Source organism: Numida meleagris, chromosome 3 (genome assembly GCF_002078875.1).
Source record: "Numida meleagris isolate 19003 breed g44 Domestic line chromosome 3, NumMel1.0, whole genome shotgun sequence".
Lineage (NCBI taxonomy): Eukaryota > Metazoa > Chordata > Aves > Galliformes > Numididae > Numida > Numida meleagris.
This window is the reverse complement of record NC_034411.1, coordinates 84,762,735-84,788,458: the sequence shown is the minus strand read 5'-3', so window position 1 is coordinate 84,788,458 and position 25,724 is coordinate 84,762,735. Positions and strand designations below refer to the sequence as shown.

The following is a 25,724-nucleotide window of genomic DNA, read 5'->3' as shown; positions in this document are numbered from 1 at the left end:
ATGGTTTATCTCCAGAAGTTGGAATGGATTCTATTTCATTCCTGCATAGAAAAAACTGAACAGTAGAGTGAAGATTTCATTTTCAGATCCAAATACAGTTTTCACCAATCTGAAAAGGTCAGTAAAGGTGGCCAGCTGAAATTTGCAAAGTGGCTACTGTAAAATATTCCAGCACACACACATAAAAAACCAACAACATAAATACTGTAGATAATCAAACCTAGTCACTCGCTGACTAAAACATTGCAATTGTCTTCCAACCTAATTGGCTGATGCGGTTGCTAAGCCACCCTCTATGATATTTGAAAAGTCAGGGCAATCAGGTGAAGGCCCTGGTGCATGGAAAAAAAAGCAACATCATACCCATTTTTAAAAAGGGTAAAAAGGATGACCCCAGGAACTACTGACCTGTCAGTCTCACATCTGTGCCAGGGAAGATCATGGAGAAGATCCTCCTGGAAGATATGTTAAGGCACATGGAAGGCAGGAAGGTGATTCAGCAGAACCAGAATGGCTTCACCAAGGGCAAATCGTCCTTGACCAACCTAGTGGCCTTCTATGATGGTGTCACTGCATCAATAGACAAGGGAAAGGCCATTGATGTCATCTATCCTGACTTCAGTAAGGCCTTTGGCATGGTACCCCACAACATCCTTCTCTCCAAATTGGAAAGATATGGATTTGATGGGAGGACTGTTCAGTGGATGAAGAACTGGCTGCAGGATCGAGTTCAGAGAGTGGTGATCAATGGCTCTATGGCTGGATGGAGATCAGTGATGACTGGTGTTTCCCATGGGTTGGTGCTGGGACTTTTTAATATCTTCATCAGTGACATCGACAGTGGGATCGAGTGCACCCTCAGCAAGTTTGCTGATGACACCAAGCTATGTGATGCGGCCGACACACCAGAGGGACAGGATACCATCCAGAGTGATCAAGACAGGCTTGAGCAGTGGGCTCAAGTGAACCTCATGAGGTTCAACAAATCCAAGTGCAACGTCTTGCACCTGGGTCGAGGCAATCCCATTAGCAATACAAATTGGGGAATGAAAGGATTGAGAGCAGCCCTGCCTAAAAAACCTGGGGGTACTGGTGGATTGCAAGCTGGACACGATCCAGCATTGTGCCCTTGTAGCCCAGAAAGCCTACTGTATCCTGGGTTGCATCAAAAGAAGCGTGACCAGCAGGTCGACGGAACTGAGCCTGCCCCCCTACACTGTGCTAGTGAGGCCTCACATGGAGATGTGTTGTCCATTCCTCTTTAACACTAATAAAACATCTCACATCTGCAAAGCTGATGCCCGTATATATGGTCGCTCTCTTCTGAGAAAAGGCACCTATAATTGCTTCTAAACATTAACAGCTGCACTCGAGAAATGAGAGGTTCAAACCTATGAACTGAAACCTATTTTTGAGTAGAATTCCATAATCACCAAATTACAGGATTACCTTCCCACTTCTCTGTTGCAACTGGGTCATGATGCAGCAGAGAATTAAAGATTCATAGCCTGTGCCTGAAAGGAAAATTAGGACATGGCTCTGTTGCTAAGCAGTGAGCAATGTGCAGCTGGACAGTAAAGAATCTGTGATTCTAGTCCTTGGTCCTAGAGTATTAATGCATGGTAAGAACATTTTGTCAGGAGGTGCTTGCAACTGAGGCAACCAGGAGTGTTGTATTGCTTGTTGCTTTTTCACTAAGGAACAGGACACCTTGGCTTGAACAGGACAGCTACAGCATTGGAAGCAATGCTAAGGGGCAGAGCTAAGGAAGGGATGGTGTAAGAAAGGTGTACCACCTGTAACTTCCAGGAAAAAAGAATTTGTCCTTGGGTATTCTCTGGTACCTGAATTTCCCTACTCTTGCAAGATGACAGTATTATGCAAAAGATGCTTGAAAGATGGGGGAGACTTACCATACTATTTTGGAGTTGTCTGAATTCTCAGCCACATTGTTACATCTGAATAGCAGAGGATTCTGAAGAGAGAAACAGTTCATGGCAGTGCTCTGAGCTACACCAACAGATTCTTGCAATGAATCAGATCAGTGAGCAATGCAGGAGTAGGCATATTCTTGCTTTGGTTATTTAGTACTGAGGGAGTTCAAGAAGGTCAACATGAAGATAAACAGCCTGCTAGGAACACAGGTAGAAGCTAATTTCCTTGCTGGGAGTTTTAAAGTGGACACAGGAAAATGTCAGAAAGAGTGCTGAAAAATTTATCCATTGTTTTTTTAGTTTGTAGAATGGCACCTGGTAGCCTGAAATACTAAACACTTCCCAGTGAGGATTCCCAAAAAATAAATGAACGAGTTGAGTGCATTAAAACACTGAAACGAAAACACAGGAAATCCAGAAGTAGTTAAATCACTGTAACAGTTACGGCTAGCCATATGTTTTGTATAATCACTCATCATGTTAATTTAGGGATGAGACTGTATAATTTGATTAAAGAAGTCAGAATCAAGAACCATTAAAGTTGGGATGGTCAAGGATATTACAGAAAAAAAAAAAAAAACATATGTCCTGAGAAATAAGATACATGTTGGAAGAGCTGTTGTGCATGGAACTGTTCCTTACTTGAGAGGCTGGAGATCATGAACAAATGGTTGTAGCACATAATCCTGTCAGACTTCTGATTTGGAGGTATGTTATGCAGGTTTGAAACAGACAGCATAGGTCCATTAAACTAGGTCTAGATTTTGGAGGCAAAATGAATAGAATAAAGTTCTGGAGCTAAAAGCCACATGGGCAGAGAATTTTTGACATTTAGGAAAAAATATCAAAGATTTCCATATCAGAGCTTCTAGCCTATTTGGTCCACATCATTTGACTGCAAGTACTTGCTTTACAATCTGACATTTTTGCACTACATATTTGTTGAGAGTCCCTGTGGACAAGAAGCTGGACATGAGCCAACAGTATGTGCTTGCAGCCCAGAAGGCCAACTGTATCCTGGGCTGCAACAAAAGAGAGATAACCAGAAAGGCAAGGGAGGTAATTGTCCCCCACTTCTCTGCCCTCATGAGGCCCCATTTGGAGTAGGATGTCCAAGCCTGGGGCCTCCAGCACAAGAAAAATGCAGAACTGTTGGAGGGGGCCCAGGGGAGGCTGCAAAAATGATCAGAGGGCTGATCATCTTCTTATGAAGGTGATCTTCTTATTTACCTTATGAAGAAAGGATGAAAGAACTTACAAGCAGGTGGGAGTCCAAATTTTTACATGGTCTAATAGTGATCGAACAAGAGGGAATGTCTTTAAACTAAAAGAGGGGAGATTTAGTCAGATGTTAGGAAGAAATTCTTTACTCAGAGGGTGGTGAGTCACCAGAACAGGATGCCCAGAAAAGTTGTGGGTTCCCCATCCCTGGAGGTGTTCAAAGCTCGGTTGGATGAGGCCCTGGGCAGCCTGATCTAGTGGGTGATGATGCTGTCTTGGTCAGAGTGGTTCAAAATGTATGATCTTTAAGGTCCCTAAGTGATTGTATGATTCTATGATTTATGTTAATGTGATTTATACATAAATACACAGTCTCCCATTTTAGTACCAACTTAAACGCTGTTATCATTTTGTATCTGTGTCTAAACTAGTGAAATTCTATATATTTTCACATCCTACAAACAAAGTAAATTTATAGAAAGGTAGTGGGTTTGTCTTGGATGGCCTTATCTCACTCTGTCTCCTCAACAGGACAAGGGAGAAAATTGAATCACAGAATCATTTAGGTTGTAAAAGACCTTGAGGATCATCAAGTTAAACCATCAACTAGACCTATGAGTCCCATCATTCAACTATGTGCCTTAGTGTTACTTTCACATGCCTTTAAATATCTCCACCATTTCCCAAGGCAGTCTTTCCAATGCTTGACCACCCTGAACATGAATCCAAACCTCCCCTGATGCAACTTCAGATCATTTCCTCTCATCCTATCTTTAGCCATCCAAGGAAAAGACTAACATTCTCCTTGCTGCAACTTCCTTTCAGGTACTTGTAGTGAGTGATGAGGTCTCCCCTCATCCCCCTCTTCTCCAGTCTAAACAACCCCAGTTTCCTCAGCTGCTCCTTGTAAATCTTGTTTTCTATCCTCTTCAACCTGCTTCATTGCTCCTCTCTGCACATGCTTAAGTTAACTGCACATCCTTCTAGTAGTGAGCTGCCCAAAACTGAACAGTGCACCACATAAAGGGACAATTAATTCCCTAGTCCTGCTAATCACACAATTTCTGATGAAGACCAGGATAAAATAGGATATCTTGGTTTGAAATAAAAGCAGGGGGATTATGTACAAACTATTGTCACTGGTAAAATAAAATTGATTTGGGAAACATTAATTTATTGCCAATTCAAATAAAGTAAATGTAAGTGAAGTTCTTCCCAGGCTCAACTTCACTCTTTCACTCCAGGCACTTCTACAACCTATATAACCTGCAACCTATAACCTGCAACCACTCTATAAGTGGTGCAGGGGGATGGAAACTGAGAGCAGTGACCAGTATGCAATAGCTCCTCTCTACAGTTCCTCATGCTTCATGTTTCTCCCCTGCTCCTCCATGGGCTGCAGGGAGGATAGCTCTTCCTGCATGGTTCCCTCCACAGGTGCAGGTAAATAACTGCTCCACTATTATCTCCTCCACAGGATACACTGGAATTTCCACTCTAGTGTCTGAAGCATCTTCTCCCCTTCCTTCTTCTTTGACCTTCACCCCCACTTTGTTGTTTCTCACTCTTTTTTTTTTTTTTTTTTATCCCTCCTCTCTCTGTGGTGGTTTCTACACTTTTTTAAAGACTTTTTGCCAGAGATGCTGCAATCTTGGCTGCAGGGACCAGCTGTGCCCTGTGGTGGGGCTGTTGGAGCCTAATGGAACCAGCCATGTGCAGCACAAGGCAGCCCCAGCCTCGCTTCACAGAAGCTACTTGGCAGCACCCTGCTGTCAGCACTAGCAGTCCTGCCCCAAAAACAGATAGACAGAAATGTTTTTGCTTGATTTTGCTTTGGTTGATTTTGTAAAGTAGTAATACTGACTTTCTGAATGGGCTTATAAATTTGGTGGACTCCACTGGCTACCTTATTACATGAAGTGAAAAATAACAATTGTTAAATTGATATATAAAAGAAAAGGAAAACTGAATGTGATTATATGACCAAAAGAGTTTGTTTCATATGTGAGTTGTTATGAACCATCTGAGTACAGCTTGAGTGTCTCGGTATCTTAGCTCTATAGCTCAGTTTTAATCAGAAAGACATGGCCTTGCTGTATGATTTGCCTGTATCACGAGCTTTGACCTTTGCAAGTATGGAATCTAAATAGCAGGAAATGCTTAAAGGTGGTTTTGTGATTTGTACAAATATTTTTCCAGGGACTAAGCAGAGATTGTCAAGCTCATTTCTCTTTTGACCCAAGTAGATCTCTTAACCTAATTCTTCAGAGTCCAAAGACCTGTGCACTTTTTCTACTAATCCTCCTAATCTCATGAATTATTGTAAATCCATTATCTACAATCTCAGGCTGAAGTTCTATCAGAAAGACTGTGACCTATGGGAAGTCCAGATGATGAAATATATTGCTCTACATCATTTAATTTTTCACTTTAACTTTTTACTGCTTTGCTTTAAGAAACAGAATTGACTCCTCATTTATTATTTCATAACTACTCTCTGTATTTATAACATTTTGCATTGTATTGAAGAAATATCTTTATGTTATAACAACCTTTCATTTTTTCCTAATTCCTGCTACAGTAAAGAAGCATGGGAAAAGCTACAAAAGCGTTGATGCTGCAGGTTCTGAAATAAAAAATCAGATCTGAACATTTCAATTTAGTGATTATAAAATCAGGGTTATATAAAATTATTTTAGTGAAAATATATTGTCTTTGGGGGCATTTAAAATATTAGGATGGTAATGAAGTGATTCTATAGAAAATCTTGAAAAGACAAGTGAAATTTGAGGACATTTATACTGCTACATAGAAGAATATATTTATTTTTCTTTTGCCATTTTAAGTGGATAAACATCTGTGACCTGCTTGGTTCACTACTAGAAAGTGTAAAAAAAAAAGAAAAATGCTCACCCTTCTATTTCTTTGCCCTTTGCTCAGGAACATATCACATGGCTTCATCTATGAAGGTGCACATTTAAGAACAACACCAGCCTGAAGCATTCTTCAGAACTGCCTATTTCTAAAACAGCCAATGTGAGTTGTGACAATGAAACATGTCAAAGACTTCATCACATTTCTAAGATTCCATACAATTTAAGCACTGTGAATAATAGCTTGTGATAAGAATTGGACTTATGCTGGAGACTGAATATACAAATAGCCTATCTTTTATTCAACTTTGTAGATGTCTTTATTGACATGATACTCATATGCCAACCTAGATAATTATTGGCCATCTGGGGAAAAAATGTCTTCAATTTTGAATGCTGAAGGACACTGAACTGTATTTGGTATTTAACCCACATTCACACCTTTGCAAAATGATGTGTGTTGGTAATTACAATGTTAAAGTCTGATTCTCATTTTAATGCCAAAAAGCAGCTTCTTAAGTCTAGGTTCAAAAAGCGACTTAAGTGACAACACCACTGGACTGACTGACCTGAGTTCCCTCTGCCCACACAAATTCTGAGAGTGAAATTATGCAAAAAGCATAACACCCATTCAAGCTACATGTTTTTGAGTTGAGATAATCATGTATATTCAGTAGAGATAGGAGGGCCTGACAGCTCTTCTCTTCTGTCTCTGATAGTGCACTATTCAAACACAATTATTTCAAAGTGGAAGTGAATTGAACCTTAATATATGTATGTCACTAGTATCACATCTCTCATCCCTTGTTCCACTGCACACCACAAAAATGTGCTAACCTCTGCACAGCTGTTCATCAAAGCATTTATGTCTCTGATTTATGTCCTTGCTACTAGGCTCGTCTTGATTTTGTAATGAATTCTGAGAGTGAATTCTTCGTCCGTCTTGTTTTGACACCATAGCTAACATATCACATAGGTAGTTTTGCCTTCTGCTGTAAGAGCCAATGATTCACTTCAGTGTCATCTGATTTTTAATCAATTCAGGTAACTGATTTTAGTCCTACTTGACTTTTTATGGTTTATTTATTTATTTAGTATTTTCAGATATTTAAAACTCACAAGTAGAGTAATGCTGTTCAAAAAATTTAGGTGTTCCTTTTTTTTTTTTTTGCCACAAAATTTTTAAGGTCAAAAAAATGGGCCTCTGCAGAGTATCTTGCGCACTCCATAACCCTGCTTGAAGGACTTGAAAGTACAGATTTTTTAAGTTTTAAATAAAATTTTACACAATGGAAAACCATATACATGTATGTATATATATGGATGTATATACATTTTATGTGGCAAGGCTTTGTTAGCAGGGAGTGTGGTGATGGTCTACAGGGGTTCTCAGCCCTGAGAAGACAGAGGCTGCCCCATGCTGAACACAGCCACTTCCATCTGTCTCCAGTGGCCCCACTGCAGAGCACATTAGACAAGCAAATAGGAATGACGACAAAGCAGGTAGAGGAGTCGGCCCATAATAGAACCATAGAATAGAATCATAGAATTAGCTAGGTTGGAAAAGACCTACAAGATCACCTAGTCCAACCATCCACCTACCACCAATAACCCCACTAAACCATGTCTCTCAACGCTATATCTAAACGTTTCTCGAACACCTCCAGGGACGGTGACTCCACCACCTCTCTGGGCTGCCCATTCCAGCACCTGACCACTCGTTCAGAAAAGTAGTGTTTCCTAATGTCCAGCCTAAATTTCCCCTGGCGCAACTTGAGGCCATTCCCCCTCGTCCTGTCACTAGTTACGAGAGAGAAGAGGCTGACCCCCAGCTCACTACTACATCCCTTCACGTAGTTATAGAGAGTGGTAAGGTCTCCCCTGAGCCTCCTCTTCTCCAGACTGAAGAATCCCAGCTCCCTCAGCCGCTCCTCATAAGGCCTGTGCTCCAGACCCCTCACCAGCTTTGTCGCCCTCCTCTGAACACGCTCCAGGGCCTCAATGTCTTTCCTGCAGTGAAGGGCCCAAAACTGGACACAGTACTCGAGGTGGGGCCTCACTAGGGCTGAGTACAGAGGAAGAATGACTTCCCTACTCCTCCTGGCAACACTGTTCCTGATACAAGCCAGGATGCCATTGGCCTTCTTGGCCACCTGGGCACACTGCTGGCTCATGCTCAGCCGAGCATTGACTAATCCCCCCAGGTCCGTTTCCTCCATACAACCTTCCAGCCACTCTGCTCCAAGCCTGTAATGTTGCCTGGGGTTGTTGTGGCCAAAGTGCAGGACCCGGCACTTGGTCTTGTTGAACCTCATCCCACTGGCTTCAGCCCAGAGATCCAGCCTGTCCAGATCTCTCTGTAGGGCCTCTCTACCCCCAGGCAGATCAACACTTCCTGCCAGCTTGGTGTCATCTGCAAATTTACTGAGAGTGTTCTCAATGCCCTCATCCAGGTCATCAATAAAGATATTGAAGAGGACAGGCCCCAGCACCGACCCCTGGGGAACACCACTCGTGACCGGTCGCCAGCTGGATTTCATTCCATTCACCACCACTCTCTGGGCCCGGCCCTCCAGCCAGCTCCTTACCCAGCAAAGGGTGTATCTGTCCAAGCCACAGGCTGCCAGTTTCTCCAGGAGAATACTGTGGGAGACAGTGCTGAAGGCTTTGCTGAAGTCTACGTAGACCACATCAACAGCCTTTCCCTCATCCACCAGACGGGTCACTCGATCATAGAAGGAGATCAGGTTGGTCAAGCAGGACCTGCCCTTCACAAACCCATGCTGGCTAGGCCTGATCCCCCGGTTGTCCTGCAAATGCTGTGTGATCTCCCTCAGGACAATCTGCTCCATAACCTTCCCCGGCACCGAGGTCAGGCTGACAGGCCTGTAGTTCCCTGGATCCTCCTTATGACCCTTCTTGTAGATGGGAGTCACATTGGCAAGTCTCCAGTCTTCTGGGACCTCTCCAGTTGACCAGGAACGCCGATAGATGATGGAAATTGGCTGGCTGTCTCCTCCGCCAGCTCCCTCAGTACTCCCGGGTGGATCTAATCTGGCCCCATGGACTTGTGGCAGTCCAGGTGGAGTAGTAGGTCTCTGACCATTTCCTCCTGAATCATGGAGGGTTTGTTTAGCTCCCCATCCAAGACTTCCAGGTCAGAGAGTAGAGTGCTCTGAGGACAGCTGGTCTGGCTTTTAAAGACAGGCGTAAAAAAGGCATTGAGAACCTCAGCCTTTTCATTGTCCTCAGTGGCTACATTCCCAGCTGCGTCCAGTAAAGAATGGAGATCCTTGTTGGTCCTCCTCTTACTGTTAATATATTTGTAAAAGAGTTTCTTGTTCCCTTTAATCCCAGCAGCCAAGCTTAATTCGAGCTGGGCCTTTGCCTTTCTAATTTTCTCCCTGCACATCCTGACAACCTCTGTGTACTCTTTCAGAGTTGCCTGTCCCTTCTTCCACAGGAGGTAAATTCCCTTTTTCTCCTGGAGCCTCAGGAAAAGCTCCCTGTTCATCCACGCCAGTTTCCTTCCCCGCCGGCTGATCTTGCGGCTCAGGGGGACAGCCTGTTCCTGCGCCTTCAGGAGCTCCTTCTTGAGGAGCAACCAGCCTTCCTGGACCCCTTTACCCTCCAGGACCGAATCCCAAGGGACCTACTCCCTACCTGAACAATTCAAAGTCTGCCCTCCGAAAGTCCAAGGTAGCAGTTTTGCTGTCCCCTCTCCTGGTTCCACCAAGAATTCAGAACTCTACCATTTCATGGTCACTCTGTCCAAGGCAGCCCCCTACTTCCACATCTCCCACCAGACCTTCCCTGTTTGTAAACTGCAGGTCTAGCAGGGCACCTCCCCTGGTGGGTTCTCTCACCAGCTGCAGAAGGAAGTTATCTTCCATACACTCTAGAAACCTCCTAGACTGCTTCTTCTGCGCTGTGTTGTATTCCCAGCATATATCAAGGAAGTTGAAGTCTCCCGTGAGGACAAGGGCAGGCGATCATGCAACTTCAGCCAGCTGTTTATAGAATGCCTCATCTGTCTCTTCATCCTGGTTAGGCGGTCTATAACAGACGCCCACCAGGATGTCTGCCTTGTCAGCCTTTTCTTTGATCCTAACCCATAGACATTCAACGTTGTCTTCCCCAGTTGCAAGCTCAATAACATCAAAACAGTCTGTAATATAGAGAGCCACGCCACCACCCCTCCTTCCTTGCCTGTCCTTTCTGAAGAGCCATCCATCGCAGCACTCCAGTCATGGGAGCGATCCCACCATGTTTCCGTAATGGCAACTAAGTCATAGTTTGCCTGCTGCACAAAGGCTTCCACCTCCTCCTGTTTGTTGCTCATGCTGCGGGCATTGGCATAGACGCACTTCAGCTGAGCCCCTTGCCTCACCCCTAATCCCGATGCCCGCCTAGGCACACCTCTTGCAGGGCTGATTCAGGACAGGACAGACCCATCAGCAGACCTCAGGCCTGGTGCTGAGTAAACTGGCCCATGATCAAAGAACCCAAAATTCTTGTGTTTGCACCAGCCTCTCAGCCATGTATTTACAAGATGGGTTTTCCTGCCCCTTTCAGTGTCCTTCTCTGTCAGTGAAAGGATAGAAGAAAATACCACCTGTAATGGTAGTTAGTAAATGATCTCCCTGTCTTTATCTCAAACCAAAGGGATTTTAATCCTATTTTCTCCTCCTGTCCTGCTGAATGGAGGTCTGGCAGTCAGTCAAGGTCAATCCACCACAATCTTTTTGAACTTTATTAGTCCTACTAAAAATATTTTAAGACCATGGCTATGAAAATAAGTCCTATGAATCATTCTCAGATCATTTCAAATATCTTTGAATATTTTTTTTATGTTTGAATGCTACATCACAACTAAAAGAGATCAGTCACATTAAACTAGGACCTGTCTAGATTTGGAAGTCTTTCAGATCTACATGTGGAATCTATTTCAAAGTAATAATTTTCTCAGCATGAAATATTATTATAAAATAATTATTAAAATTATGTCAATAAATTTTGCAGCTGTACACAAGACTTTAGAGGCCTGCCTTTTCAAAAGACAGTTTCTGGAATCGTTTCTTTAATCAGTAATGAAAAAGTGAATGGATTCAATAAAATTTGAATTTGATATATAGTAATACTGGACCTTTTACATCAAAACAGCATTAATGTCAAAATTGTTGTCATCATTTGAACTTCAGGACTTCAGGACTATTGACTTATACTGAGCTGTTATACGAGAAAAATAACTGCATCAGGATATAATCCTAAACCTTTCTGAAGGCATTGTCTTCCTTTTGATTTGAATGGGCAACAGAGAGACAAGTGGTTCTTTAGCTGTTACTGCTAATTATTACAGAGGATGACATTCAGTAACACTAGAAGCATCTAAAACATCTTAACAGCATGAAATATCAGGCATCTTATCATCATGATCAAAGTCTGGTAAATGGATCGTTTTTATTTAGGGATGAATTTTTTTCTTCTTGTGTTTATTGTTCCAGTTCAGTAAGAACCAATTTATAAATGCAGCTAGGCAGGGCTCTTAAATGAATTCGTCCTATTTATATGAGGTGAATAAAAATATTCTGTGGCTCCGAGATCATTGTTGTGTTACTGTGGACCAGAGAACATCTTGAGAACGTCAGAGAACCAGAGAACGTTTTGAATCAAAAAAGTGTTAAAACAACTGTAAAGTAGAGCTTTACATAAAAAAAAGAACCCTTACATGTATGACAAAAAAAGTCGAAATGACTGTAATTTGATTTTGAGTACAGATATGATTGCATAAAGTCACCTTGGATCATATTAATACTTTGTTTAATCTTCTGTCAAATCTTTTATTGCCCCTCTGAGATATTTGGTGAAAAAGTGAAAAACTCAGAAGGGAACTTTACATAAAGTAAAATCAGTTCCACTCTCAACTTTGTCCAGTTAAAAAATATATAATTGTATTCATATATGTAGGTACAACAAACATGTTACCTTAGTTATCTTGAGGACTTAAAGATTAAAGTGAACTTGGATTCTTGTGAAACTTACAATCAAAGATCAGACTTCTTCAGACAGTAATCTATTCATGTTTTCAAATAAGAATATACTTAAGGGCTGTCAAGTTTAGGACACATTTTACCTGTGTGGACTAATACTAAAATAATCAAGTAATGCCTATTTTGCAAAAAGATTTTGCTCTTAGAACACCCAGATTCAGTGAAACATATATTCTGAAAACATGCTTTTTATTATTCTAGGAGAAAAAAATATCAGCACTTTTTTGCAATGTCTTTTTCCATCTAATTTTTTGTCTTCATAATCTTGTCAATACACTGCTATGTTCTTTAGGCTCTTCTCATTTTTCTGTTTACATCTAAAATAAATATGTAAATATTTTGTTTACCAAATCTTCATGAAAAGAAAACTAGGCTCATGACAGTAGTGTTGGACTTCGCATACTGTACGGCCACGATAACAGAGGAGGAAGTATCTATCGTGACTGTAAAGATAAGTGTGCTGGCTGCTCTGTCAGCCATGGCATTCCCGATGGTAAAAAGGCTTGGCACGTCCGAGTAACTATGAATATGCAAAATAATTACAGCCCTTACTTCAAGCATTTTCACACTGACTGTCCGATCGATAAGGACAGCAGTTTTTTCAAGCATTGCTTGAATCCTGCCAAACCACTGCCCCTTGGCAGGTGTCTGATGATGCATGAACATCACACCTGAGGTCCAATCCCTTTAACTGATCATAAAAGGATTTCCTTATTTGTGGAGGAATGCCCCACAAGGGACTCAAACCCACAACCCTGGAATTAAGAATCTCCTGCTCTACCAACTGAACTATCCCAGCACCTACTGACTTCTGGACATCCCACAGAGTGCTGACCCTCAGCGTCTCCATGGGCAGAAACATGGGTGGTGCAGTCCAGCCCTGCACTATCTCTGACCAATCCGCGTTCAGAGTACGCCCATCGGTCCCACCCCCTTGCATCACCACTTTTTCCAATGTAACCCCTCCCTTGGGCGGACCAAGGGGCGCGAACGAACCGTCCCTTGATGGGTGGATACAGCCTTCACTGGTTTCTGCCCCTGAAACATTACTTAATGAAGGATAAAACCACGGCTGCGAATACGGAGGAGGAGTCTCAAGAGTGCTCCAGACCTCTCACCAGCTGTGTTGCTATTCTCTGGACATGCCCCAGGGCATCTTTGTCTTTCTTGTAGTGAGCGCCCCAAAACTGAACTCAGTACTTGAGGTGAGGCCTCACTAGTACTGAGTACAGAGGGATGACCACTTCCTGGCTCCTGCTGGCAACGCTATTTGTTACATGCCAGAACACCACTGACATTCTTGGCTACCTGGCACAGTACTGACTCACATTCAGCTGAGTATAGTCCAACACCACATCCATTTCTTCCACGTTGTCTTCCAACCACTCTGCCCCAAGCCTGTAGCATTGTCTGAGGTGGTTGTGGCTTAAGTGCAGGACTTGGCACTTGGTCTTGTTGAACTTCATCCTCTTTGTGTCAGCCTGGCTGTCCAGAACCTTCTAAAGGGCCTTCCAACCCCCAGGCACTTTGACACATCCTTCCAGCTACTTGTCATCTGCAAACTTACTGAAGGTGTACTCAATCCCCTCGTCCAGGTCCTCGATAAAGATGACTGGTCACCAGCTGGATTTAACTTCGTTCACCACCACTCTCTGGGCCTGGCTCTTCAAACAGTTCTTTACCCGGTGATGATGATTATACACCTGAAGAACACAATTTACCAAGAAATTAGAGATTTACCTAAACCAGAGATTTGGGTTTGTTCAGGCTAAACAATAAAAGGCTGAGGAACCATAACTCATCTTCTAGTCTTTTGTGGGGGGATACAGAGGAGACGAAGTCAAACTTCTGAGGGCTGTACAGAAAAGGCTGAGAGAGAGCAAGCACAGTTTGTAACAAGAAAAATACAAATTAAACATGAGCAGAGAGCACTTAAGAGTGAGTTTTCAGTGGAAAAGGTTGCCCAGAAAGGATGTGGAATGAGTTCTTGGCCAAATCTTATACACAGTCCCCAAAATAGTGTTCTTTAAAAAAATATTTGGCAGATATATTTGCTACCTTCAAAGAGAGATCTGTGAAGAAAAGATTAGATTTAAATTTGAAAATGAGATATGAGCTTCACGGACTACTTGGAAAAAAATTCCTATTTAGTCTTGTTATTTGGTGTGAATTGCTAATAGCAATTAGAAACTCGGTTTAATGTAACCTAATGTATCTGTTAAGATTTTTGTAGTAGGGAAATAAAGATGCTACAGCCGACTTGCAATAAATTGATCAGTTTGAATATGACAGTAGGTACATTTTAAATCATTATTTCACAGCTTGCATGAACACCTTGTTCTCTTCTGGATCCACTTCACAGTTCAGAAACTAACTCTCAAAATGTTAATAGAATTTGTCAATTAATTCTAAATATCTTCTGTAATATAACAGTCAACTTTGACTAATCTTCTTGTGGTTTGCTATCTTAAGTCCAGTCCAAAATGAAAAGAAGCCTTGGCTCATTGACTTTAGGAGGTTTTGGATCCTTTTTATTAAAATTAATAGAGCTTGGATATAAACAGACAGGAACAAGAGACAAGCTTTCTTGACAGCTGGCTTTACACAAAGGAATAATTTGATTTAAAATGAAAACAAAGAGCACAATGAATCACACACTTGGACAGGCATATTTTTCTGTAAGGTGCCAACTTTGTGCTTAGTTAAACTGTATCCTTGCACAGTGCTTACTTTTTTTTTTTTTTAAACTGTGATTCAAAAGATAAGAAGGAACTGTGTGGCTTTAAACAGTTCTGTGGAATGTGGATGAGAATACAAGACTCATTTTCTCTGCTGAATGCCCTTACAACTGCGATACTAATGTAAATTCTATACTTTGCTTTCAGATATCTATCTTGAATTAATTGCCTTGCAGTGAGCAAACTTACTCTGACAGAGATTAGAAGGTGAGGAATGCAGAGTTATAGATATGTATTTAATGGATCGTACGGCTTTTGATTCATACGCACAGCTTTGGTTCTCACAAGGTAGCAAGAAGGCATTGAATCGTTGTGTCCTGTTTTTCAATGGATGTGCTATTTGTTATTATAGAAAGTGTCCATTAACGCTAACACTTTCTTTTTCTTCACATATTTTTTCTTTTCCAAAAAACAAGCTGGATGGGCCACTTTCAAAAAGAAACTGTGAATCTGTTGTAAACTTGGAAAGATCTTTTCTTTCAATTTTACTTTCAGGCCCAATTTTACTTTACAGAAAATCATCTTGTTTTAGAACAATCTTAATGCTCCACTAATGAGCAGACAAGCTGTCTAATAGTGACCTATCTAAACTTGACATAATGCTCTGTTATTAACTGTGAAAACATTGAAATACATAAATAGCTGGATTCACGTGTATAATAATAATAATAAAATCTAAAAAAAAAATCTACTAACAGATGGCAGAGAAATCATTGAAGTTAATGATATCCAATCAGCTTCTGTTTCTCTCTGGTGAGACAGAAATCAAAGAAACTAGGTATTAAAAAAAAAACAAAAAAAAAAAACATGTAAATGTTTCCTTCAGAATGTGATCAAGTGATTTGACCTAAAATTCATGAGTTTGCATCCTCTGTTACTTTTGCTGTCTGTCTGTATTCTCTTCCTCAATTACCACTATGAAATAAGGGTAATTACCTTGTACAGAGAAGATGTTTCTTTCATATTTTGAGACACTGAATGAAAAGGGAATGAAAGTAAACATAGATTCTGAATTTATTTTCAGTATATTTCCTCATGACAGGGTCCATAGCTTCAGTTTTGTAGAAATGGCTATAACCCATCAAATTCCCTTCCCACAATGATTTCTATCTGGGCTTATCTTTGTATCTGGGGAGCCATTTTCCTGAAATCAATACTGAGATTGGAACCTTAAATAATACTTTTTTTTCCTCAGTGGCAACCTTTTATCTTCCTTTAACTCTGTGGAAATTAAAATAGTAGATACTCTTATCCTGAGAAGGACCATAAATGTAAGCTTTTCTCGTTTTTAAACAACATGAAGTGCTGAATGTATGTTCTGTAAGCAAAATTCAGAAGGTTTATTGGACTTGGGAGATCAGTATATTCTGTTTCACTGTATCTGCTTTTCGCTATAATAGAAGAATTCCATCAAGAATTTCATAGCACCTGGATTAACAGTCATTTGCGCAATTGTAACCAATATTATGGCCTTTAGGGTCGTTTCATTACATTTCATCCATATGGACTTTTTTTTTTGAGGTACAATTTTATTAAACTCTGGAGATACTTTTGGATAATACTAAGAAGAGAAGGAGTAATCACAAACAGAAACTTTAATTCCAAGATTTTCACATCCAAAATATTTGAAATATTTGACACTTGCAGATTTAGGTAACATTTCTGGGATAATTAGATGTCTGTAATGGATTGTAATAGTCTTTTATAATCTTTTCTTGAGGCAGAGATTAAGGAAATTAAAACCATTATGACACAGCTTCCATTTCTTATATATTGCAAATTTGAACAAGAATCTGATTTTTTGTGGCCACGTTGTATTCTAGAGACCATCAGAACAGTACTGAAGTATTCGTAGTCAGATGAAGCAGCACTGTAGTTTTGAAGAATAAGCTTAATGTGTCATAAGGTTTGTTTCATGTTATGCTGAGTTAAAATATTTTGGACTCAGAGTTAACCAATTTTTGCTTTCATCACAAAGGCCAGGAAAAGTACTTAAATTATTTATTGGCTCAAAAGTCCTGAAAAGTCTTGAAAAGAGGAAGAATTGTAATTTATCTGTAACAAATGATACTTTGCTCATTGTACTTCACCTTAAGATTAAATTAATATCTTTATCTTTTGTTTTCTTCTCTGTATCTGCTCAAATGTGTAGCTATATATTTCTTACTAGTATATTCTTAATATATAAGATTATGAAGCTACTATATCTAAGAGGACTTTGGATAAAGCCATTGACTTAATCCAACCTAATCCATCAAAGGCAGATATTTAGAAAAGCGACTATCATACTCTGTGTATAAAACTAAACAAGAAATAATTATTCACTTACCTATTTCCAGATTAGCAGCCTTTACAACAAAAAGCAGTAGGAGCAGTGGAATTGCTGGATCACAGCCTGAGCCAATGCTTGAACACCAAGTGAGAAGGCGTGGTTAACCCAAGGAGCTCAGGTGCTAACTGAGTGACCGGAAGGGACTGAGCCTGGATCCACTCCTCTTCACCCTCATTTGAGGGTTAGCAGCTGAGGGAGTAGCATTTTTCTGGGTAGGGACTGCGCTTCTCTTGAACTGTCACTGGCTGTTGGAAGGGGTGAGATAATGTTCCTTCTTAATTACCTGTTATTGCTCCATAGTGCCTGTATCCCATGCAAAGGCACTGTAATCAACTTCTTTTGCCATGCAATAGGATTTGTAGGAAGTACTAGAGCCATATTAAACAATACGTACTACAGCAAAGACAACTTGTTTCTTGTCTAGCTTGTTTCTATTCAATAAATATTATCTCACAGTCAAAAGGAAGCTCCTCAAGCCTAGTAAGAGCTGGAAATTAGTGAGCTAAAATATTGGAGATACACTTTCTTGGTAAATAAAGAAGGAATTCTAGATACTAAGTCAAACAAACCAAGTAAAATATGTGCTCAGAATTTTAATTGCTATTGTCTGAGGTCTGCACTCAATCCTAAGGAGGGTAGAAGATTTTCCAGTGAAACAAATAAATAATAAAGAAATTGGTTTTATACCAAAAGAAGAGGTATAACAGACAATTAGTGTAAAAATATTCCACATATAAAAGAATGTCCTACGCAGCTTGACAGAAAAGAAGGCTTGAAATATACATTTATTTAAAAATCTTTATGTTTGGAAGTTTTTGACAAATAGTGTTAAAAAGACTAAGAGAAGAAAAGGTGCCAAAGCAGAGAGAATTGTTGATTTAGTGTGGTATACACTTAATAAACAGCATTTGCTCTTGCCAATCAGCACTCATTTCAAGGAAAAAAAAAAAAACCAAAACATTAAAAGATGTGCTTTTTCTTTCTATCTTGAGTCATCCTTCAGATCTTAATTAACAATAATGTTTTCACATTCTCAGTTTATTAACAACAGATCTAAAAAGATCAAGGGGATGCATCAGGGCCCTTAACTCTGTCATACCAGTGACCCTGTAATTCCCCTGACAGGTGTGTTTGAATATTCTAATGGGCCACATCTGATCACAGGCACATCAACAGTTCACAGATTACACTTTCATCATGCATTGATAGTGGGTGTATTCTATCTCACCTTATCATGTAAAATATTCAGAGTATTTAGGGATAAAGCTCTACAACATAAGTGTACTAAAGTACATGCACTCAATAGAACCAAAATCTTTTGCTCTGCATTTCTTTATCACATTTTTCCCACCATAAATCTAATATTTGTTGTTCTTTATAAAATAACCGAACGTACCTAATGCAGTCCAGTAAAGCTTACATACAATTTTTTTCCCTCAAACTTCCATGGAGACTTGTTTCCTTATGCACGTTACTGTTGTGTTTTTTTTTTTTTTCCTAGCTCTAAAAAAATCAGCTATTTTTCCTGAAATGTTCTCATGGGGAAATATTCAAAGGAATTTCACTTACTGCTCCTTTTAAAATGTGTGAAATATTCATGGTGAAAATGAAGTATCTCATTTTTTTTTTTTTCAAAGAAAATCTGCTTAATAAAAATTGAATAATTATATGATTACTCTCTAAATGAATATGAATGACTTGCTAAATAATTTTTGGTAGTGCCACATTTAATTACACATTTTAGACATAAATAGTGAAGAATGTAAACAAAGGAAAAACAAGAATGCCATAGCACCAGCATATGGCCTAAAAATATTACACTGTAAAAACTTTAAATGAAAATATCTAATAGGGGAAAAAAAGTCCTCAATAATGCTTTGGATTATTACTGCTGTTTTTACAGATCATTTATTCTCTTTAAAAAGTCGTTGATATGAGTGCAGTAATAAAGAGTCTGATTTCCTGTATATACCTGAAGAAACAGCTGGTCCTGAGGTAGATTCATAAATCTCATTTCTGTACTGGAGAGAGTTCATCTTTTTAGGTAAGAACAATATTCTTTGTTCCTTTAAGGGGAAGCATCATGGACCTGCATAGCAATTTGCAAAAGGAATTTTCATCTCTAGTGCAACAGGATATATTTTTTCTTGACAAAGAAATAAACTGAAGCATGGTGGTATTAATTCTGGGGTCTTACATGATCATGTAAGAGCATGACTTTCTATAGGATGTTTACTGTTGTTATTTATCCTGCTCCTATTTTCATTTAGTTCCTAATTTCCCCTTGCACAGCGTTAAACTCATCTGTAATCTTCTGAAGCTTAGCAGTTTGAATTCATCTTGTAAGTTGTACAAAAACTGTAGCCAGATTTAATATATTCACTTGTAAGCTGCAATGAAATGGCAGAACAGTTATATAGAGTTGATATGCACCTGTAATGGAATTATTGCCAAGTGAGTAGGACAAACAAATGCTAAAGTTATGACATTCATTAATTTTCTGAGCAGCTGGATTGATGAATGGGACTTAGTTCAGAATAGCCATAGGCAGCTGAAAGACTAATTCATCCTTGCCATCTATACTCCTAACTTCATGAGCCACTCATGAACACCGATTTTTCTTTGTTTCAATTTTCCCTGGCTATGGTCCTCCACCAGTTAGAACCTGATTATGGTCTCCCTTAATATTTCCCAACTTGTTTTAGCTGTTCCCATCTTCTTTTACATCTTGCCACAGTACCTGACATGAAGGATGTGAGAGGAAACATGCTTATGTGAGCGTGTTTGCTTGTATATGTATAACATGATTCATACCTTGTTGAGTTTTTATTCAGTTTCCACGTGTGTACATCTGTCATGGTTTTATGATTTTTGTTATCTATATTCCAAATCATAACCATGTAACATACTGGGAGTTAAAGAGTTAATGCTGCAGTTCTGTGGATTGTTGATAGTTCCAGCTACCTGGTCTCAGAAGAGAAGAATGAACTATAGCTCCTGGAAGATTTCATTATTTCATTTCCGGTTCAGAGGGAAAGATAAAACTGACTGGGACTCATGAGAATCTCTCTCATTCTTCCCACTTTGCTCGGTGTGTTCCCTGGCTGTCTAGCCTACAGCATTAGAGAAAGGCCTTCGGTTTTGGACACTCTCTCATTTTATTTGATTTGTTAGCTTCAATTCCAATTATATTGTATTATATCACATTCTGCTATCATATTTAGTTAATTAATTTTCTCCCTTAGCTCACTGCCACTGTTTTTTTCTCTTGTCTGGGCCCATCTTCCTACTTTTTTCCCTTTCTGCCTTCCACTTTTCCTTTTTTTCAGAAAACTTCACCCAAGCTAGCAATGAAAAGGTGATGATGCCGACGACTGTGTTTCTGACTGAACATTTTTTTAAGAGTGGACTGGATAAATACTGACAAGCTAATTTCAGCTGCTGCATGAGTTCACTGACATAAAACATCTGAAAAGTATATTTTAATTGTGTATACTGTATTAGGACATTCTTATATCATTATAATGAGAGAAGCACCATGGTATGTAACTGAAATGTAGCCTTGGAAATTTGAGAAATAGAAAAAATACTCTATTTCTCTTCCTCTCAAAAAAATGTACTTGAATGTTTACATGCCACTTATCAGTTTTCAGAGGTAATTTATTTTGATAAAGGGTAGTTATACAGGATGATGTTTTGGTTTATAATACAAAATCTACTCAAATATTGTACCTTCTGTAATAATTTTTTATTTAAATTTGAATTCACATTTACCACTGAATAGGTGAAAGTTAGTCTAGGTTTGTGAGTAGCTTAGTTTGCAAAATGAAATTTCTTGTGCTGAAAAAGACAGACAAGGAGAAAGTCTGGGGCATGTAGACCTTGTAAAAGACAGTGGTATACAGTGAAACAGATAGGGGGATGGCTCCCCCCAAGAGGTTACCGGTTGCAGATGCTTTTTTATATGTAGGCAGTTACTCTACAGACAGCAGGTCTCCTATTTCTCCAAATAAAACTGATAGCTACCCTATCTCTGGGATGCAAGGCAATCAGCTAGAACAGTACACCACAAGAATTAACAGAAAAGCACTGGATTGGTGGACAGAGTTGCAGCTGATAAGATGGCTGGCTAGAGCTAGTCGGCGTCTTCCAACTCAAACCAGGTCAGGAGTACACAGCAAGGGATACTGCAACCTTTCATCAGAAGAAGACCACCAAACAACCACCAAGGAAATACCACGCATGCATAACAGGACTGGGACCCAGGGCGGGGAACTCATTGTAATAACCCAACCTTTTCTTGGAAATCTAATGCATATGTTAGTCGCTTGTTCTTTAAATATCTGTCTTTCTTGTCGTCTGGTGTGCAAGTTAGGAGGAGCAATGCCCCTTGCACCCAGCATGCGTGCAGTGCTGAATAAACATACCTGCTTTGTAACCTTATATGGGTTATAGAGTTTGATTACGCACGTCACCACACAGTATCTCTACCTATAAGCTCAATTGTTCTGTGCAGTACATTACTATGAAGAAAAATCATTAAAAGTATAGTTGAATTATATTTTTCACTAGTCTTTCTCAAAGTCCAGAGGAATGCAAAATAAAAAATCATGAGGTGATGCAAACATAATGCAAATCATTTATTCTTAAACATGCAAGCAGGCGCTGCTGCTGAATGAAATGAGAACAGGATACTATTGTAGAGTAATATTCAAATACTGTTACAAAGACATCAAAAGCTAAAATTAATACTTGTGCTGTAACTACATTGTAGCATCCATAATTTTAATAGTACTTGATTCTCAAAAGATGCAAAAGTATGTGGAACAAAGGTGAGATGTATCTTCCTTATGTTTAGAATCATAGAATTATTAAGGTTGGAAAAGACCATTAAGATCATCTAGTCCAACTGTCAATCCCTCATTTATTGCAAGTGCAGAATTGGGAATTGCTATAAGTGTTTTTGTGTATTACCACTAATATTTGGAACTCTGGACAGTATCACAGAATAAGTAAACACAGCAAATGAACTGCAAGCACAAACATGATGGTTGTCTTCTGATGATCTATAGAACTATTCACATTTAAGGCATTTTAAAGTTTGAATGTACAAAGAAAGAACCCAATTTTATTTTCCTTTATGAAAATACATAACAAATAGATAAGGAATTTAAGCAGCTAGCAACTGAGCCAAGTTGAGAAATTCTAAAGAATACAGAATATTGTCTACACGTTCTCTCAGTATTAGACTGTCATGGTAGTAGATTATCCCAGTCATATATGTATTACAGTAATCCTGGTAGTGTTGTAGAAGGAGCTTCAGCCTCTTCACACAAATTTGAGACAATTTACTTATAGGCAATATGGTGCAGGTTTTTATTCTCAATTCTTATGTAATGGATGTTGCTGGACTTCATATTCATTACATAGCCAAACAGTAATCTATCTGTGGAATATATTTCATACTATGTTAAAAACTAGTACTAGGATTTATTTATTTTTTATTTAGAAGTTGTTTTACTTTTAAAATAAGCAAAAGTGTTTTTTTTTTCTTTTCATTGAAAAATTAAAAAGACAATAGATAAAAATAATTTGTTTACATTACTGGGTAGCTAGAGCAAGCCATACCTTGTGTTCTACCTAATTTAGTACTCAGTATTGTCACTATGCTTGTAGAAGTTTAATTCTGTTTTGGTTGATACTGTTTCTCCTTTTACAATAATTTTCATTAAAAGTATTATTACTGTCCTAGATTATGCTATCATTTCAGTTTCATGCAGTGTTTCTGTTCTGTGAAGGATAGCAGAAGTATTCACTCATACTTATTTCAGTCAGTTAAGTCAAACCAATATTGAATTATTCTGAATTAATGTGATTAGTAGTAGCAAGTTTTAAATCTTTAAGCAAAACTAGATTTTTCTTTATATTTATTTAAATTGGTCCCTAGTTTTTACATTTACTTTATGTTTGATTATGAAGATATGAGGTAAATTCTAAAAAGAACCTGGAAAAGTGGCATGTACTGTATAAAATACCAGTTCTCTTCTAGATGGATAAATGTCATATGAAAAGAGTGAGGAAAAGAATAAAATACAGTCAGCAAAATCTAAGCACCGTGTATTTGTGTTGCATCATCAGCTGGAGAATCTACAATGGTAGCTTTTGAAGAAATGAGAATTTGGTACAACCTTTCAAATGACTTTCCCTTCCCAGTACAACAGACTTCCTGTATATATTTTTCACTGTAAAAAGTCACCAACTTCAGTCTGTTATTGGAAGAAATAAAGTAAAAAATAATAACACTGTAGGCAAATGATAGGACTACAACAAAGGTACTAGTAGTTTTATAAGAACTAGGAAACTACAGCTGGTTTCTTTAGATTTGTTTGAGTTTGACTGGCTTTAATGATTAGGAAAGTGCAAGTGTTCCCTGACAGCTTTCAGTACCACTAGAACACTTACAAGTGCTCTCTTTCCTCTTTCTAAACAGTTATTTTTCTGAAATTTCTGAGACGTAAGACCTCTGTTCTTTGTAACCATATAATTGGTTAGAAAACAGCCATAAGCTTTTTGTTGAACTTGCAGGACCTAAGGAGTGAAGGTTGTCAGGATTGCCCTAGCTGACCTTTTCCTGATTTGCCTGCAGCTTATTTTTATGTGGTGTGGTTGAGACAATAACATCTGTAATTGATTATGTAACTCTGGCTAATTTGTTTTACTTCTGCTTGCTTATAATTTATCACCACAGTTTTATATTATTAACAGCAAAAATCCATTATTCTATGTAGAATGGCAAATTTACTACTCCTGTGTAATACTGTAGTATACAGAATTGCAGTGTTGGTACAACAGCAGAAGCCTTGAGAAGTGGAGACACAGGAGGGAGCAGAGAAATACAGGCATGGGATGATGACACAGTGCACAGACTTCACAGTGAAGACTCCACAGCTGTGAACAATTCCATGAGTATTATAAAAAAATCAGACCTGTAAATGGAAAAAATTGGTCTTGGAATAACAAGGAGAACAAAGAAATAGTACGTAACATATATAAAAGTACCATAGAGAAGAAATTTATATGAGGCATGGAGCTACAAACTGGTGAAGAAAGAAAAACCCACACCATCAACACCAGGATGAAATCACCTACTTTAAGATCCAGAGGAGCAGAAGAAGTGGAGCATCAGGAAAAGGGGTAGAAAATAAAGATGTGTGTGTACAATATTTTGAACTATACTATTATTCTTTGTTTTCTGGATCTAGACAAATAATGATTAGAATCTTAGGATTTCAGCTACACTAACAGTAAATTCTTGGCTTTTTAAATAAATAAGTCTTCGTCCTTAAAAAAATTTTGACTGTAATACTTTTTCTTAAATTATCTGTCAAAGGTTTAAAAAGGTAGTAGAAATTTGAAGCTCCAGGAATACACAGACATCCTACCTGTGATAGAGAAATCATTGTTCTGTAAGAAATCAAGGTAATAAGACATTAATATATGTGGAATGCCCAATCTGAGATCAAATTCAGTTATTTCAGTTGTCTACAATTTGGTGTGTAGTCACAGGCAGTTACAAAGTTGAAGGATGAGAAGTCTCTCTTCTTTTTCCAGCTACTGTCAGATAGGACAGTTAAGTAACATTGGTGAGATTGTGTGTGGCACGCTTTTTTCTACCTTAACAGATACCATCCTGATAGGGGCTATTTATAAATGCCTGCTTTTTTATGACCTAGAAATAAGAGAGCTGGCAGCAATATTCAAAACATGGTGTAGATGGCTTGCATATTTACTTCTTATGCGTCTTTATAAAGTTAGTTATAGAAACATGTGAGATCTAACTATATGCAAGTGGAGCCTTTCATGTCAGAACTAGAAAACTTAAGGCAAGGGAATTAGGTAAATTAAATGGACTAAAGTAAATCAGAGTAAAAAGTATTTGACAATTTTTTCCTATAACTCAGGAAATAATTTTTGTCAGGCATGTGAAGGAGAAAAATTTTTAAGACAGAAGCTGAGTTAGAGGCATGAATAAATTCAGAAATAATACAATAAGCAAACCAAGAAATTAAACAAAAATTGAAACAACAAAAAATATGACTCTTTTCTAAAGCCAAGAAAGTATGAGTAAAGATAAACCTAAAATAATCCAACTGAATGATCTTGTAAATATTTTAAATACAATTCAGTGGCTTCTAGACATGTAAGTGAAAACAAAATAAGGATATATTTAGGAAGAATTAACCAGGTGTGAAGGTTTGCCAGAACTAACTGAAACTTTTCAGGAAGTATAGATAGGAGTTATTGTTGGATACTAACAGAAATAAACACAGAAAAGAAGAACTTACTACATTCAGTGTACATGAGAAAAGAGTTAATTCAGATAGAGTAAGTGATAAAACTCTTACAAATAACTTGAATTGCAGAAATGGAGCAAAGCATTTTATAGGTACTCTTCTGTTTGCATAAGCATGATGTAATGGGGAAAAAGTTGCACATAAGTATGGGAAGTAGAAAATCTATCTAAGAAAGCACAATCGTGTTACTACAATCTCAAAAACATGCCAAGATTTAAAACT

The 25,724-nt window shown here is 38.7% G+C and overlaps 1 long non-coding RNA gene across 1 annotated transcript; it reads left to right on the top strand.

Moving 5' to 3' along the window:
* Positions 1,991–17,546, top strand: LOC110396956. Its single transcript, XR_002437403.1, has 4 exons — positions 1,991–2,144; positions 6,096–6,191; positions 14,964–15,023; positions 17,156–17,546. It is a non-coding gene; the product is annotated as an uncharacterized LOC110396956 (long non-coding RNA).